The sequence below is a fragment of the Rhinolophus sinicus genome, linkage group LG18 (assembly GCF_036562045.2).
Source record: "Rhinolophus sinicus isolate RSC01 linkage group LG18, ASM3656204v1, whole genome shotgun sequence".
NCBI lineage: Eukaryota > Metazoa > Chordata > Mammalia > Chiroptera > Rhinolophidae > Rhinolophus > Rhinolophus sinicus.
In genome coordinates this window covers 13,755,724-13,768,572 of record NC_133767.1, presented here as the reverse complement: position 1 = coordinate 13,768,572, position 12,849 = coordinate 13,755,724, and the positions used below count along the sequence as shown (strand labels likewise).

At 40.6% G+C, this 12,849-nt stretch overlaps 1 pseudogene; it reads right to left on the bottom strand.

Moving 5' to 3' along the window:
• Positions 1-10,932: 10,932 nt before the first annotated feature.
• On the bottom strand, positions 10,933-12,127 carry LOC141569467 (14-3-3 protein zeta/delta pseudogene; annotated as a pseudogene).
• Positions 12,128-12,849: the final 722 nt, after the last annotated feature.

The following is a 12,849-nucleotide window of genomic DNA, read 5'->3' as shown; positions in this document are numbered from 1 at the left end:
GCTCCCGCCGCGCCACCCCACGACTGCCTTGGTCTCGTGCACCGATTGTACAAAAGCGCCAGCGACTCTTTGAAGTACATTTCCGGGTTTCCGGAACCAATCAGAGGGCGGGTGGGCGGGCTCACTGGGAGTCTCGCGGCCTCGCTGCGCCGAGATGCGGTTCACGGGGTTGGCAGCCCTCAGCAGCCTACCGCGCGGAGGAGGTGCGTTTCGTGGCTGGTATCCGACCACAACCCCGGGAAGTGGAGTAGGCGTGGTCCCGGCAGCTCCCTCCTGGGCTTCGGCGCTTCTGGGCTGCGCTGAGGCCCTTGATTCCGCAAAGCGCTCCCACCCTTATGCACCTGTAGACCTTGTTCACTCATGTTTAGGGCAAGTATTTACCCAGTGCCTAGTATGTACCACTTAACTGCGTTAGAAGTGAGGATGATCACGTCAGGCAGGATTCCTGCCCCCAGAAGCTTATCTCCAGAGAGAGGGGGAGTAAGCGATAATTTCCAATCATGATAAGGGCTGTGAAAGAAAAGGCGACACCTGTACTGCCCTTTTCTCAGTTTTCAAACACTGCCCCTAGGAACCCTAGAATACAGATTCTTAAACTTCTCTGTATCGTGATTCCTTTTGAAAAATCTAGTAAAATCCTGTGTTCCATAGGGATAATGGTTTTGTTCAGGAAAGAGTACATGCATTTACAATTTCGTATATCATTTTGGGGCGTTCATGGACTTCCTGAAGTCCACCTGGGGGAACCTAACCTAGTAGGGGGCTCAAGGCATAGACACCCGTATCAGCCAGAGCAGCCCCTACTTTTTAAACTATTTTACATATCTCCCCTTCAAGAAAGATTTCCTTTGATCCAAGTGTACTGTGGGGGGGGGGGGGAGCAGATCACCCAGCTAGATTGTCTATCTGTGTTTCTAGTTCCAGCATTCTATTCAAGTCCTTCCCATCAAGACTACTTTCTAGTCGCAGGTTAACATTAGCAGACTGTAGTCACCTGCATGGTAGTGTGAGAGGCACCTTCTGACTTAAATCCTTGTCATCCTTCTGGAACATTCCCCTGCCTGTCACACTTGCCAATTAGTTAGCAACTATAAACAACTTAAATGACTGTCACCAGGGGACTGGCTTAGTAAATTTTGGTGAAGCCATTCCATGGTCTGCACTGTATCAGTTGAAAACAGTGCAGTGATTTTCCATATGCTAATATGTAAAGATAGTCAACATACATTATTAAATGAAAAGAACACATTTACAGTACAATGTGACAGTATAATTCCATATTTGTAAATAACAGAAACATATTTTAAAAATTTAAATATCTGAAGGGAGATTCAAGAAATAACATGGCAACCTCTAGAGATTAGAATTGGAAGTCAGAGTAGTGCTTTTCACTCTATGTCCTCTACATTTTTGTGGTTTTCAATGAACATTTAAACATTTTATGATACATGAAACATAGTCCTTGAATATGTTCTCAGTGTAAAATAATAAGGCAAAACAGAAAATATAGCAAGGAAAAAAATATATAGCAAGGTAAGTGTTAGAGGGAGACTTTCATGTTTTGCTCACTTTTTATAACAAAAAGTTAAATAAAACCTCATTAACTGGAATATGTTTTCACTGGAGTGCAGAGGATTATAAAAATGGTTTTTATTTTTTATTATTTTATTATTTTTATTTATTTATTTTTTGAGGATTGTTAGGGAACAGTATGTTTTTCCAGGATGTCAAGTTGTTGTTGTTAATCTAGTTGTGGGGGGCGCAGCTCAGCTCCAAGTCAAGTGGTTGTTGTCAGTCTAGTTGTGGAGGGCACAGCTCACGGGCCCATGTCGGACTGAAACAGGCGACCTTGGTGTTATGAGCACCTTGCTCTAACTATGGAGCCAACTGGCTGCCCACCAGCGGCCCAGCTCCAAGCTCAAGTGGTTTTTCCTCACTGGTCCATGTGGGAATAAAAAAATGGCTTTTAAAAAGAAGACTGTGCCTTTAGAGAAACAAGTATGTCAGGTTATCAAATAATATGTGATGTTTGCCGGTACTGAAGGAAACACAGCACAGACCTACCTCTAAAGTAAACACACATGTACATATACACGCACTGCAGGCATCAAATTAATGAATACACAGACTCTTTAACGAGAGCATAAAGTCTCACACCTTGGTCCTTTGACACAACAAAACAGAAGCGAAAATTTTAAAAATATGATTGAGATAAGCTGAAATGACTGAAAGGCCATTTGCCCAGGAAAGCCTTAGTTTTTGGACAGTAACCAAATAAAGCGTCCCCGCCAAACTCGAGTGGCATTTCTCCTGGTGTCCTGTAGAGGGCGCACGCGAGCGTGGTCTCTAAGGCTGCAGCTGGAAGCAAAGTGAGCACCCCACTCCCATTCTCATCAGAAGAACAATACTCCGCAGAAGCCAGCTGCAGGAAACAGTTCTTAATTGCTGCAGGAAGTAGTTAGGAGAAAAGAATGGTATTAGTCAAAGATAAAATTGGACATCAAAGACCACAGAAAACATTTCTCAATACTTATGTGGTGGTGGTATCAAAATACCAAAAATCATAGTTTTGGAACTGCAGTGGATGACACTTCTCATTGAAGCTAACATATATGGAGCACTTTATATATACACCAGGTATCATATGAGTGCTTTATATGCTTCGTAGCACAGACTTGGGTCAGACTCCCTGAGGGAGAATACCGTCCCTACAGTTAATCAGTTGTGTGACATTGGCATGTAATGTACTGACCCACTTATTCAGCCTAGAAAAGAAAGGAAATTCTAATACATGGTACAACATGAATAAATGGATAAATCTTGAAAACACTATGCTAAGTGAAATAAGCCATACACAAAAGGACACATATTATATGATTCCACCTATATGAAGTACCTAGAATAGTTAAATTCATAGAGACAAAAAGTAGAACAGTGATTACTAGGGGCTGGGAAGAGTCGGTAATGGGGAGTTATTATTTAATGGGTAGAGTTTCAGTTTGGGATGATGAAAGAGTTCTGGAGATGGTGGTGATGGTCACACAATATGAATGCAGTTAATGTCACTGAATTGTACACTTAACTAGTTAAAATGGTAAATTTTATGTTGTATATATTTCACCACCAAAAAAATCCTTTAAAAATGCACATACCCTTTACTTCAGTTATTCCACTTTTAGGACTCTTTCCTAAAGAAATTATTGAATGTACACAGTTGCATTATTAGATGTTCATTGCAGAATTGTTTTTTAAAGCAAGAATAGGAAACAACTTAAATTTCCATCAACAGCAGGGATAACACAATATGGTATACCCATACTATGGCATACCGTGCAGCTGTTAAGACTAAGAAAGATCTATTCATCTTGATCCAGATAAACTTGAAAGGCACATTTTTAAGTTACAAAACAATCTGGTAAAATATTTATAGCATGATATATATACATATAATTAATACATATACATATGTAAACACATATAGGGAGACTGGTAGGATTGCAGCCAACTCTTACCTATAAAAAAGAGAGTAAAAGTGAAGTGAGGGGGTGATGGAAAAGTTTCCTCATTTTCCTTGTATATATCTATATTCGCTGAATCTTGTACAGTGACTATTCATCGATTACTGTTCTGGTTATCCATTGGTGCATAACAAACACCCTAAAATTCAGTGGTGTAAAAACAATCTTTTTATTATGCTCATGATTTTGTGGTCAGGATTTTGAGCAGGGCACAGCAGGGACATCTCATGCCTGCTCCATGACTAGTGCTTCAGCTGGGGTGGCGCAAATGTTTGGAGATCACTGGAATGGCTGTAATTGACTGGGGTTGTGTGTCTGGGGCCTCAGTACCAGCTGTCTGAAGGTGATTCCTTGGTTCTTCTCCCCTTTGTGTCTGCTGGAACTGGAATGTCCAAAATGGCTTTTTCATGCATATGCCTGGTGCCTGGGCTGGAAAAGCTGGAAGAGCTGGGGATGACTGAGCATCTTTCTCTCCTTATGTGAATAACTTGGGCTTCCTCACAGCATGGCCAACTCAAGGTAATCAGACATCTTTTTTCTTGGTAACAAGCCTTATGTTTTATTTTTTTTATTTTTTTTTCAGTTACACTTGACATTCAATATTATTTTATATCAGCTAAGGTGTATAGCATAGTGGTTAGACATTTATATAATTTATGCAGTGATCACCCCAATTAGTCCAGTAACCCCTGGTATATACATAATTGTTGCAACATTATTGACTGTATTCTCTATCTCTTTGCTGTACTTTACATCTCCATGATCATTTTGTAACTACCAATTTGTATTTCTTAACCCCTTCACCTTTTCCACCCAGCTCTCCAACCTCCCTCCCATCTGACACCCATCAGTTTGTACTCTGTATCTATGAGTCTGTTTCTGTTTTCTTTGTTCATTTATTTTGTTCTTTAGATTCCACATATAAGTGAGATCATATAGTATTTGTGTTTCTCTGTCTGACTTATTTCACTTAGCATAATACCCTCTAGATCCATCCATGTTGTTGCAAGTGGTAAAATTTTACTCTATTTTATGGCCGAGTAATATTCCATTTTACATATGTACCACCTCTTCTTTATCCAGTCATCTATTGATAGGCACTTAGGTTGCTTCCATATCTTGGCTATTGTAAATAGTGCTGCAGTGAACATAGGGGTGCATATATCTTTTTGAATTATGTTTTGAATTTCTTCAGATAAATACCCAGGAGTGGAATTGCTGGGTCATAAGGTAGTTCTGTTTTTAATTTTTTGAGGAACCTCCAAACCATTTCCCATAGTGGCTATACCAATAGTGTATGAGAGTTCCCTTTTCTCCACATCCTTGCCAACACTTGTTTGTTGATTTATTGATCGTCGGCCATCCTCACAGATATGAGGTGATGTCTCATTGTGGTTTTAATTTACATTTCTCTGATGACTAGTGACATTGAGCATCTTTTCATATGTCTGTTGGCCATGTGCATGTCCTTTTTGGAGAAATGTCTATTCATGTCCTATGCCCAGTTTTTAATTGGACTGTGTGTGTGTGTTTGTATGTGTGTGTGTGTGTTTTGGTGTTGAGTTGTATGAGTCTTTTGTAAATTTTGGATATTAACCCTTTATCAGATGTATTATTGGTAAATATGTTCTCTCATTCAATGGGCTGTCCTTTCATTTTGTAGATGGTTTCCTTTGCCGTGCAAAAGCTTTTTAGTTTGATGTAATCCCATTTGTTTATTTTTTTATTTTGTTTCCCTTGCCCAAGGAGATAGACCAGAAAAAATATAACTAAGAGCAATGTCAGAGAGTTTACTGCCTATTTTCTTCTAGGAGTTTTATGGTTTCAGGTCTTGCATTTAAGTCTTTAATCCATTTTGAGTTTATTCTTGTATGTGATGTAAGAAGGTGGTCCAGTTTCATTTTTTGTATGTATCTGTCCAGTTTTCCAACACATTATTGAATAAATGTCTTTACCCCACTATATATTCTAGCCTCCTTTGTCATAGATTAAATGACCTTATGGGTGTGGGTTTATTTCTGAGCTCTCTATTGATCTATATGTTTTTATGCCAGTACCATGCTATTTTCATTACTATAGCTTTGTGATATAGCTTGATATCAGGCAGCATGATACCTCCAATTTTGATCTTCTTTCTCAAGATTGTTGTGGCTATTTGGGGTCTTTTGTAGTTCCATATAAATTTTACAATTATTTGTATTAGTTCTGTGAAAAATGCCATTGGTATTTTGATAGGGATTGCATTGAATCTACAGATTGCTGTGGATAGTATGGACATTTTAACAATGCTAATTGTTCCTATCCATGAACATGGTATATGCTTCAATTTGTTTGTATCTTTTTTATTTTATTTTATTGGGGAAGGGGAACAGGACTTTATTGGGGAACAGTGTGTACTTCCAGGACTTTTTTCCAAGTCAAGTTGCTGTCGTTTCAATCTTAGTTGTGGAGGGTGCTGTTCAGCTTCAAGTTGTTGTCCTTTCAGTCTTAGTTGTGGAGGGCGCAGCTCAGCTCCAGGTCCAGTTGCCGTTTTCTGGTTGCAGGGGGCACAACCCACCATCCCTTGCGGGAGTCGAACTGGCAACGTTGTGGTTGAGAGGGTGCGCTCCAACCAACTGAGCCATCCGGGAGCTCAGCAGCAGCTCAGCTCAAGGTGCCATGTTCAATTTTAGTTGCAGGGGGCGCTGCCCACCATCCCTTGCGGGACTCGAGGGATTGAACTGGCAACATTGTGGTTGAGAGCCCATGTTCCAACCAACTGAGCCATCCGGGAGATCAGCGGCAGCTCAGCTCAAGGTGCTGTGTTCAATCTTAGTTGCAGGGGGCGCTGCCCACCATCCCTTGCGGGACTCGAGGGATTGAACTGGCAACATTGTGGTTGAGAGCCCATGTTCCAACCAACTGAGCCATCCCGGAGGCAGCTCAGCTCAAGGTGCCATGTTCAATCTTTAGTTGCAGGGGGCAGAGCCCACCATCCCTTGCGGGACTCAAGGAGTTGAACCGGCAACCTTGTGGTTGAGAGCCCACTGACCCATGTGGGAATCGAACCGGTAGCCTTCAGAGTTAGGAGCATGGAGCTCTAACTGCCTGAGCCACCGGGCCGGCCCCCTGTCGTATGGTTTTTGAATCAGGGTAAATGTGGCCTCGTAAAATGAGCTTGGGAGCCTTCCCTCTTCTTGAATTTTTTTGGAATAGTTTGCAAAGGTTCACCTGTGAAGCTATCGGGTCCAGGACTTTTGTTTGTTGGGTGATTTTTGATTACTGATTCGATTTCATTAGTAGTAATCAGTCAGTTCAGATTTTGTGTTTCTCTGGATTCAGTCTTGGAAGTTTGTATGTTTCTAGGAATTTATCCATTTCTTCCAGATAGTCTAATTTGTTGGCATATAATTGTTCATAATATCTTTTCGTAATTATTTGTATTCATGTGGTGTCAAGTTGTCATTTCTCCTCTTTCATTTCTGATTTTATTTGGGTCCTCTCTCTTTTTTTCTTGATGAGTCTGGCTAAAGGTTTTGTCGATTTTGTTTATCTTTTCAAAGTACCAGCTCTTGGTTTCGTTGATCTTTTGTATTGGTTTTTAGACTATTTCATTTATTTCTGCTCTGACCTTTATTGTTTCCCTCCTTGTACTCACTGTGGGCTTTATTTGCTGTTCTTTTTCTAGTTTCTATAAGTGTAAGGTTAGAATCTTTGAGATTTTTGTTTGTTTCTGGAGGTAAGCCTCCATTGCTATGAATTTCACTTTTAGGACTGCTTTTGCTGTGTCCCACAGTTTGGGTTGTGTTTTCATTTTCATTTGTCTCAGGGTATCTTTTGATTTCTTCCTTGGTCTTGTTGTTGACCCATTCATTATTTAGTAGGATGTTATTTAGCTTCTATGTGTTTGTAGTATATCAGTTTTTGTCTTGTTATTGAGTTCTAGTTTCATGCCATTGCAGTCAGTGAAGACACTTAATATGATTTCAGTCTTCTTAAATTTATTTAGACTTGTTTGGTGGCTTAACATGTGGTCTGTTCCATGTTCCATATGTGCACTTGAATGTTCCACGTGCACTTGAAAAAAATGTCTATTCTGCTGCTTTGGGGTGAAATGCTCTAAAAATATCAATGAAATCCATTTGATCTAGGGTGTCATTTAAGGCTACTGTTTCCTTGTTGATTTTCTGTCTGGAATATCTGTTCATTGGTGTCAATGGGGTATTTAAAGTCCCCTACTATGATGTCATTACTGTTGATCTCTCCCTTTATGTCAGTCAATATTTGCTTTATATATTTAGGCACTCCTATGTTCAATGCATAAATGTTTACAAGAGTTATATCTTCTTGTTGGATTGACCCCTTTATTATTATGTAATATCTTTATTTGTTACTTATTATAACCTTTGTTTTAAAGCCTATTTTGTCTGATATAAGTATTGCTACTCTAGATTTTTTTTGTTGTTGTTTGTATTCATACGAAATATCTTTTTTCATCCCTTTCAATCTGTGTCTTTCGATCTGAAGTGGGTCTCTTCTAGACAGCACATGTGTGGGTCTTGTTTTCTTACCCATTCAGCTACCCTATGTCTTTTGATTGGAGCATTTAATCAATTTACATTTAAAGTGGTTATTCATAGATACATAGCTATTGCCATTTTATTATTCATCTTTATGTTCTCCCCCTCCCCCTCACTTCTTCTTAAAGAAGTCCCTTTAACAATTTTGTAATACTGGCTTGGTGGTGATGAACTCCTATAGCGTTTTCTTGTCTGGGAAGCTCTTTATCTCTTCAATTTTAAATGATAGCCTTGCTGGGTAAAGTAGTCTACATTGTAGGTCTTTGCTTTTCATCACTTGAATATTGTGTGCTAATACCTTCTTGCCTGCAAAGATTGTGCTGAGAAATTGTATGAGAACCTTTTTCTTGCTGCTTTTAGGATTCTCTTCTTTATCCTTTGCCATTTTAATTATAATATATCTTGGTGTGCACCTTTTTGGGTTCATCTTTTCCAGACTCTCTGTGCTTCCTGGGCTAGTATGACTATTTCCTTTTCCAGGTTAGGAAAGTTTTCAGTCATTATTTCTTCAAATAAGTTCTCAATCCCTTGCTTTCTCTCTTCTTTTGGTACATCTATGATGTGAATGTTGTTACACTTGATGTTGTTCCAGAGGTTTCTTAAACTACCTTCACTTTTTAAAATTCTTTTTTCTTTTTGCTCTTCCAATTGGGTATTTTCTGCTATCTTGTCATCCAAATTGCTGATTCAATCTTGTGCTTCATCTAGTCTGCTGGTGATCCGTCTAATGCATTCTTCATTTCAGTTATTGTATTCTTCATTTGTGTCTGGTTCTTTTTCATGGTTTGTACTTCCTTTTCTATGTCCTCTTTGTTGAAGTTCTGACTAAGTTCATCTACGAGGTATGATCAAACAATATAGTGAATGTTTAAATTAAAAAATTTATTACAGTAAAAGATACATTGCCATTAATCCCCCATCAAAATTAACCCCCTCTTGCTTTGAACACACTTATCCCATCGTTCTTGCCACTTTCTGAAGCAGTTCCTAAAGTCCTCTTTTGTGAGTGTCTAGTTACACTGTCATGGCTGCCTCAATGTCCTGAATTGATTCAAAACGTCTACCCTTCATGGTCATTTTGACTTTGCAGAAGAGCCAGAAGTCGCACAGTGCCAGATCTAGTGAATAAGGTGCATGAGGACACACCGTAGTATTTTTATTTGACTGAAATTGCTGTACCAGAAGCGATGTGTGAAACAGAGCCTTTCTTCCATTGTGATCCCAAAATATGGTGAATGCTGCTGATGAGTGCTATCCAATAGAAAGGCAGGGATCTTCAATATGGGAAGCAGTGCGTTGAACCTCAGTAACAGTGAGTGACAAGTTTCAACTTGTTCAGTGCAGTCAGTTGGGTATGAGCTATGGTGGACAGAAGGGGTGTTTTAAAGTGTGCTGTAAATTGTCCTCTGTCATGACAATGCTCCATGTCACATATCACTTCTGGTATATGGCAATTTCTGTCAAACAAAAACATTATGGTGTGTCCTCATCTATCTAATTCACCAGATCTGGCACTCTGCAAATTCTGGCTTTTCCCCAAAGTCAAATGATTCAGGACACTGAGGCAGCCATGACAGCGCAATTAAAGACACTCATGAAAGAAGACTTCCAGAACTGCTTCATAAAGTGGCAAGAATTGTAGTCACATAACAGCCTAGCCAACTGTCCCCCCTGTGTCTTTCCTTAAGGAAAGAAGAGTCTGTAGGACTGTGCCTTTCTGGGACTCTGTTCCATCCTTGTGTTTACACCTTATGTCTCTCTGTCTGGTCCCCAAAAGATGGTTTGCAGCCAAAGACGGGTAAGATATCTCACGGGAGATACAACCTAAGCCAGGCAGAACCGAGTGGGAACCCCAATGAGCTGCCTTAGAAGAATATGGGAAGGAGCCTCGCCTCTCCTTCCCCCTGCCTGGGAAAAGCGGCTGCTGGCTCTGACTTTTCCCTCTCACCTAATTGTGAGAAAAGTCTTGAGAGTGATAAGATTAAACTCTCTCTGCTCAGCTCTGTGAAACAATTTCAACATGTGATATATGTCACCTCAAGGACTTTCTGCTCTGGCTGTTTGAAGATCAACATAATTGGTTTGGGTTGTTTCTGTAACGTGATAAGTGAGTCTCACAGACCATGCCAAAAACACTGCTACTCCCTTGTATACTTATTAATAAAAACCTCCAGTCGGCTCAAATCTGGACTCCTGTCCTCTGAGACTGAGAGACCCCTGGCCTTCGGAGAGATTTAACTGCATTAATTCTCTGTTTCTTTTTTTTTTTTTCCATTCATGAAACTTTTATTTCACTTACATGAACTTAATACACGTGTTCTTAACAATTATACTTAGATTGCTCATGAAAATTTCATAAGACATTAAACAAAGCTAGCCATCATCTCAAGTTATTTCCCTGCTAACGATTTTTATAGCCCATGCATGTTAGGCAAGTATCATAAAGCAAAAACCTAAAAAGTTAAAGACATGGGTTTTCTGTTTTGCTGCTGTGTTTGATCTACGTGAAGTAGTGGATATCAAGCAATTCATTTTAACTGCATCTTTACTTGTGCATTTGTTCTTGGGTTGCCTAAAACATTTAAATACAAATAAAATGAGTTTAGGAAAAATAATGAAAGCAAACAGCAGGTAACTTTACAAATAATGGAATGTGAACCATTTCTGCCCTTCTCCAGAGTAAATTGGGTCACAACTAAAGGACACTTCTGCAGCTGTAGTCAAAGGTGTGCACACTGGACTGAGTGTTCCACAGACACACACATGCTTCAATGTGTGCCATCCATGGGATATCCATTTCTACTACAGCCTTGTAAGTGCTCCAAACTTTAAAGTACCCACAATAACTACACCTGTGACTGGAACCAATTATCCCTTTTATTCCACACCAGGACAAACCAATATGTAGGCAGTTTTCTTTGCTTAGACATGGAAGCAGTTTTAACACTGGCCTTTGTGAAGCCACAATGTACCAAAAGTACTATGCCAAACATTTATAACTTGTATAAAAATTCCACATCCCCATATTGGCCACCTCAGGATGAAAACAGGTAACTCCCTAAATGTTAACTGGCTTTACTCCCCTAATATTAAACATAAAAACCACATGGGAAATATAGAAATTCAATAGAAGTAACATAAACCTGTCATAAATCGTAAACAAAAAACTATTTGTGGGACAGCATGGATGACAAATGGTCTGTGTAAATTTTAGAATGAGGCAGACAAAAGTTGGAAGGCAGGTTAATTTTCTCCTCCTTCTCCTGCTTCAGCTTCATCTCCTTGGGTATCCGATGTCCACAATGTCAAGTTGTCTCTCAGTAATTGCATTATTAGCGTGCTGTCTTTGTATGACTCTTCACTTAATGTATCAAGTTCAGCAATAGCTTCATCAAAAGCTGTCTTTGCAAGAGAGCAGGCTTTCTCCAGGGAGTTCAGAATCTCGTAATAGAACACAGAGAAGTTAAGGGCCAGACCCAATCTGATAGGATGTGTTGGTTGCATTTCCTTTTTGCTGATTTCAAAAGCTTCCTGGTATGCTTGTTGTGACTGATCCACAATCCCTTTCTTGTCATCACCAGCAGCAACCTCAGCCAAGTAACGGTAGTAGTCTCCTTTCATTTTCAAATAGAAGACTTTGCTCTCTGCTTGTGAAGCATTGGGGATCAAGAATTTTTCCAAGAGAGACAGTACATCATTGCAGATATCTCTTAGCTCAGTCTCAATTTTCTCTCTGTATTCTCGAGCCATCTGCTGTTTTTTCTCAGCACCTTCCATCTTTTGCTCAATACTTGAGACGACCCTCCAAGATGACCTACGGGCCCCTACAACATTTTTATAAGCAACTGAGAGAAGATTCCTCTCCTCATTGGATAATTCAGCTCCTTGCTCAGTTACAGACTTCATGCAGGCTGCCATGTCATCATATCGCTCAGCCTGCTCGGCCAGTTTGGCCTTCTGAACCAGCTCATTTTTATCCATGACTGGATGTTCTGTGTCCGGAGTGGGTGGCGGCAGACCGACGGGGGCTCAGCAGTCTCTGGGCAGCGGCGGTGAGGCTGAGACTCTGTCTGTTTCTTTCTTAAAAACTTAACCCAAACCGCCCCTTCTCACACCCTCACTGCCCGTGTTGCGCTGGACGCGACACCCAATGAGCTGCTATAAGAAATAATAAAAAGGAGGCTTGCCCCTCCTTCCTCCTGTTCTTGTGGGAAGCTGCTGCTTGCCTCTGCTACTCCCTCTCACCTTATTGTGAGAGAGGCCCATTAGAGCGATAAGATGTAGCTCTTTCTGCTCAGCTCATGGGACACTTTCACCGAGGGAGACTCTCTCCCCCAGGGTGGTGCATACCACACCTTAGTCATTTTGGGATGACATGCTTCGGCTGCTGGGGACAAATAATTGGGTCTGGAAATCATTGGTTTAAAATGGTGTAAGAGTTTCACACACCCTGCCTCTAATCATGTGATATTCATTGTTTGTAATCAATACATACTGTCAGTGACCCGATTTGCGGCTCCAGTCTCTTGAGGCTGCGAGTCCCTGGGTCCTCTGTGATTTAACTGCATATGAGTCTCTGTCTCTTTATTATAGTTTAACCCTCGACGCCTCCCTAGCCTTCCCACGGCTTGTGTTGTGCAGGTCGCAACAGCGCAGCTCATGCATCGATGGATGGCCACCATGAACACCTGCAACGTGCCTCAGCAGAGTCTGCCTTTCCCTACCTCAGCACCACCCGGGACCCCCACGCAGCAGCCCAGCACGCCCCAGAC